This window comes from Notamacropus eugenii, chromosome 3 (genome assembly GCF_028372415.1).
Source record: "Notamacropus eugenii isolate mMacEug1 chromosome 3, mMacEug1.pri_v2, whole genome shotgun sequence".
Taxonomy (NCBI): Eukaryota; Metazoa; Chordata; class Mammalia; order Diprotodontia; family Macropodidae; genus Notamacropus; species Notamacropus eugenii.
Genome location: NC_092874.1, coordinates 96,321,829 through 96,327,835, shown reverse-complemented (window position 1 = coordinate 96,327,835; position 6,007 = coordinate 96,321,829).

Genomic DNA, 6,007 nt, shown 5'->3' with positions numbered 1-6,007 from the left:
TAAACTTTTTGCATATTTATTCATTAGAAAAATTGGTCTATAATTTTGTTTCTCTGATTTGGCTCTTCCTGGTTTAGGTATTAAAACCATAGGTGTATCATAAAAAGAATTTGATAGGACTTTTTCTTCCCCAACTCTCTCAAATAGTCTATATAGTATTGGAATTAATTGTTCTTCAAATGTTTGAGAGAAATCACTTGTAAATCCATCCGGCCCTGGAGATTTTTTCCTTGGGAGTTCACTGATGGCTTGTTCAATTTCTTTTTCTGAGATGGGGTTCTTTAAGTATAGAACTTCCTCTTCTGGAAGTCTGGGCAATTAGTTTTTTAAAAATACTCATTCGTCTTATTTAGATTGTTGAATTTGTGAGCACAAAGTTGAGCAAAGTAATTTCTAATTATTGTTTTAATTTCCTCCTCATTAGAGGTGAGTTCACCATTTCTTTTTTGGTACTGGTAATTTGGTTTTCTTTTTTAAATCAAATTGATGAAAGGTTTATCAATTTTTGTTAGTTTTTTTCATAAAACCAGCTATCAGTTTTATTTATTAGTTCAATAGTTTTTTTATTTCAATTTTATTAATCTCTCCTTTGTTTTTCAGTATTTCTAAGTTGGTGTTTACTTGGGGATTTTCATTTTGTTCTTTTTCTAGCTTTTTCAGCTGTATTCCCAGGTTATTCATCTCCTCTTTCTCTATTTTATTCATGCAGGCATTCAAAGATATGAAACTTTCCCTAAGAAATGCTTTTGCAGTATCCAGTAAGATTTGGTAGGTTGTCTCAGTCACTCTCTTGAATGAAGTTGTTGATTGTTTCTATGTTTTGTTGTTTTACCCACTCCTTCTTTAGGATTAGATTATTTAGTTTTCAAAGAATTTTTACTTTACCTTTCCATGGCCTTTTACTACATGTAATTTTTATTGCATTATGATCTGAGAAGGATACATTGACTATCTCTGCCATTCTGCACTGGATTGTGTGGTCTTTATGCCCTAGAACATGGTCAACTGTATAACTGCCATATGCTGCTGAGAAAAAGGTCTATTCCTTCCTATCCTCATTCAATTTTCTCCAGAGATCTATCATATCTACCTTATCCAAAGTTTTATTCACCTCCTTAACTTCTTTTTTGTTTATTTTAAGGTTAGATTTATCAAGTTCAGAGAGGGGGAGGTTGAGGTCCCCCACTAGTATAGTTTTATTGTCTATTCCTTTCTGTAACTCCCTCAAACTCTCTAAGAAATTGGATGCTATAACATTGGAGCATACATGTTTCATAATGTTATTGCTTCATTGTCTATAGTGCCTTTTAGCAGGATATAGTTTCCTTCCTTAACTCTTTTGATTAGCTCTATTTCTGCTTTGCTTCGTCTAAGATTAGCATTGCTACCCCTGCTTTTCTTACATCAGCTAAAGCACAATATATTCTGCTCCAACCTTTTACCTTTACTCTGCGTGTATCCCCCCCATTTCAAATGTGTTTCTTGTAAACAACATATTGTTGGATTATGACTTTTAATCCATTCTACTATCTGTCTCTGTTTTATGGGAGCGTTTATTTCATTCATATTCACAGTTATGATTACAATCTGTATCTTTCCCTCCACCCTCTTTCCCATTGTTTGTGCTTTTAGTTCTCCTGTCTCCCTTTCCCTCCTGAACAGAGTTTTCACTTTTGACCACCACCTCCCCCCTCTTCTTTTCCTTCTTTCAACCTTCGTCCCTTTTACTCCATTTTACCCTTACTACTTCTTCCCTCCTTTTTAGCTTCCTCTCTCCTTTCTTCCCCCTTTCCCTCCTACTGCCTATATAGTTAGATTTATATACTCAGTTAAGTTTATTGTTCCCTCCTTGAACCAAATTAGATAAGCCCACCTCTGAAGCAATGTTCGTCTCCTTCCCCTCCTTCCCTCTACTACAATATCATATTATACTTCTTCCTGTAATTTAATTTACTATTTTCTGCTTCCTGCTTTTCACATCTCCTGTTAAAATCCCTTTGATGCTTAAATCACATTTTTATCATCACATCATTTACTTTATACCCGTTTCCTTGTATATCCCCTTTATATTTCATAATAGATATGCAGTTCTCAAGATTAGCAAGTATCATCTTTCCTTATAGCGAGGTAAATAGTTTGCCTAAATTGAGTAACACGATTTTCTTTTCCCCTGTTTACCTTCTTATACCTCTCTTGAAACCTGTGTTTCAAGATCAAATTTTCTATTGAGTTCTGACCTTTCTTCAGGAATGTCTGGAAATTCCTTATTTCCTTGAATGTCTGTATCCTTGCCTGACTTTTGCTGAGTAATTAATGCTTGGCTGTAGTCCAAGCTCTTTTGCCTTATGGAATATCATATTCCAATTCCTTCAGTCTTTTATTGTAGAAGCTACAAGGTCCTGTGTGATCCTGATTTTAGCTCCTCACTCTGTGAATTGTTTCTTTCTGGCTGCCTGTAGTATTTTCTCCTTCACTTGATAGTTCTGGAATTTGGTAAAAATATTTCTTGGTGTTCATCTTTCAGGAAGTGAATGGTGGATTCTTTCGGTGACTATTTTGCCCTCTGAATCTCGCCTTTCTGAGCAATTTTCCTTGATGATTTCTTGGAAGATAATGTCCAGACTCTTTTTTTCATCATGGCTTTCTGGTAGGCCAATAGTTCTTAACTTTTCTTTCCTGGATCTATTTTCCAGGTCAGTTGTTTTTCCAATAAGACATTTCACATTTTCTTCTGTCTTATCATTCTTTAGATTTTGTTTGACTGATTCTTGATGTCTCATAGAGTCATTAGTTTCTATTTGCTCAATTCTAATTTTTATCAAATTGTTTTCTTCAGTTAACTTTTGCATTTCCTTTCCCATCTGTCCAATCATTCCTTTTAAGGAGTTATTTTCCCCAGTTAGCTTTTGTCCTTCATTTTCTATTTGTCCATTTTTCCCAATTAAGTTTCATGCTTCCTTTTCCATTTGTTCAATTTTCCTTTTTAAAGAGCTGCTCTCTTCATACAATTCTTTTTTCATACTCTAAAAATCATTGGCCAGTTTTTCTTCTATTTCCTTCTTCAGCTCTTCCAAGAGTGCTCTTTGTGCATGCAAGCAGTTCATAGTCCCTTCTGAAGTTTCAGACAGGAGTACAGTCTCAATTCTCATCTCTTTGATATTTGTGTTTTGGTTCTTATCACCATAGAAAGATTCTATGGTCTTTTCCTTCTTGCTTTGCTTCTTCTTACTCATGATGATGACACTTTGTGTATTGTGGCCTCTGGCTTTTTCAGCTAGAAGCTGGAGAACCTAGTGTTCAGCTGACTGGTGTGAAAAAGCAAAGGGCAGGTGCCTTTTTATTCCTTTTTGTTTTGTGTTTCCCTGGATCAGCCCTGGGGCTAGCTTGTTAAGTGTGGGGGCAGGGTGGTCTGGTCACGGGAGATCTCAGCTGAGCTGGAGTAAAGGCAAGTTCAGAGGTTGGTGATCCTGGCTGCCCTATTATCTTCCCCTTTCCCTGAGGCAAGCCTGGGCTCCTGGTATTGGTGATTGTGAGATTGCATCCCCTGGGGCTCCTCTCCTTCTGGTTCACCTCCACCACAGTAAGAGGAAACCCCTTAGCTATTTTCATAACCTCAGGTGCTACAAGACTGTTTGTCCATTCTGCTGACCACACTGATCCAGGATTTTTCTGGGGAAATATTTTATGATTCTCTCAAAGTCAACAAGGGGAGGGGGAGAGAGGATTTACTGGTCACTCTATTTTGAGGTCTTCCACGGTCTGAGATAATTGTCTAATTTTTGGAGGTTTTTGTTGTAGAAGCCTTAACTTTTATGTCTTCCACTGATGATGTGCTTTGTTTTTCCTCATCAGAAAGGATGGAAGAAAATACCTTGTGGCCAAGAAAGTTACCTTATGTGGTCTCATTTCTTCCCATTTTTTGGGCACTTTCCCATCCAATTGCTTGAAATTCGAATCCTTTGTCAAGTGGAGTTTATACTCTAGAGACCTGTAAGTTCTCAGTTTCTCCAAGGTGGCACAATCAAGGAAGAGGACTTTACTTCTCTCCTGTCCTGCACTCTGGTCTGGGAGCATCTACAAGCTTTTCTGCCCAGGATCCTCTCCAAAGCCTCCACCTGCTCCACCACACCAGCACTCCTCCTTACCCCACCACTGGTACTCAGAACTGAGACCCAGATTGGACACTCAGTTCCCCCAGGTTCTTTATGCTGAGGAACCCCAAAATGGACATAGCTGCTGCAGTGGTTGCTGCTGCCTTGGGGCCATGGCTGTGGCTGAACCCTGCTCCATTATCACCCAGGTGAAAGAGCTTTCTCTCTGATCTTTGAAGCATTCTTTGGGTTGAGAAATCTGCGAACCACAGCTGCTGCTCATAATTCCACACCTGTCCCTGCCATGCTGCCAAACCTGGGCTATGCTCCCCTCTGAGCCTCATGTAATAGACCTTTCCTGCTGGCCTTCCAGGCTGTCTTGGGCTGAAAATCTCTTTCAATCTGTTGTTTTGTGACTTCTGCTGCTCTAGAATTTGTTTAGAGTCACTTTTTACAGGTATTTTTTAGGCTGTGGGGTAGAGCTAGAGCAGGTCTGACTTTTTACTCCACTATCATGGCTCCACCCCTCAAGAACAATTTTATTCAGTGAGCTTTTGAACCACCTTTTCCATTTGGCCAATTCTGCATTTTAAAGCATTCTTCTCCTCATTGGCTTTTTTTTGGACCTCTTTTGCCATTTGGATTAGTTTATTTTTAAAGGTGTTTTTCCTTCAGCAATTTTCGGGGTCTCTTTTAGCAAGTTGTTGACTTGCTTTTCATGATTTTCTTACATCATCCTCATTCATCTTCCCATATTTTCCTCCACCTCTTTTACTTGATTTTTGAAATTCTTTTTGAGCTCTTACATGGCCTGAGACCATTGCATATGTTTTGGGAGGCTTTGGATGTAGGATCTTTGACATTACTGTCTTCCTCTCCTGGTATGCTTTGATCTTCCTCATCCAAAAGGATGGAAGAAAACACCTTTTTATCAAGCATGTTCCCTTCTATAGTCTCATTTTTCCCATTTTGGGCCATTTTCCCAGCCAGTTACTTGACTTTTGAGTCCTTTGTCAAGGGGAAAGTATACTGCCCTAGACTTCCATAATTTTGTGTAAATATTTTCAGAGATATCAATAGGGACCTGTAAGTTCTCAGTTCCTCCAAGCAGGAAAAATCAAGGGAGAGGGGTTTACACCTCTCCTGGCCTGTGCTTTGGTCTAGGAGCAACAAAAAGCACTCTTTCTGCTCTGGAACTGCAAGTCGAATTCCCTTTCAACAGCTGCCACCATCATGTTAGTGCTCCTCTTCACCCCAGGAAAGCTACTCAGGACTGAGACCCAGATCAACTACTCGATTCCCATAGGTTCTTTAGGCCAAGGGCAAGAAAAGTAGATGGTACTGATGCAGTGGGTGCCACCACCCTGGAGAAGGGCCTGGGACCAGACCACACTCTCCTCTCACCCATGTGAAAGAGCTTTGTTACTCACCTTTGAAGTTGTCTTTGATGTTTGTGGGTTGAGAAATCTGGGAACCACAGCCGCTGCCTGATATTCCGTGCCCTGAAGCCTGCTCCAGTCCTGTCTCTGCTGAGTGCCCTATGCTTAGCAACACTCCACTCTGAGCCTAGTGTAATTGACCTTTTCTGTTGACCTTCCAGGCTATTCTGGGCTGGAAATCTGTTTTACTCTCATTTTGTGGCTTCTGCTCCTCTAAAATTTGTTTAGACTCATTCATACAGGTATTTTATGGGCTATGCAGGGAGAGCTTACACTCAATTGGTATCTTACTCTACAGGAAAGTAGGGTGGAGGGGATGAAAGGAGGGGGTAAGACAGAAGGATTGTTAGATTGAGGGAGGGAATAGTTAGAAGCAAACATTTTTTTTTCATAATATTTTAACTTATTTTTAAAATAAAATTTACGTATTTTCAATTTTCAACATTCACTTCCACAAAATTTTGAATTTCAAGTTAT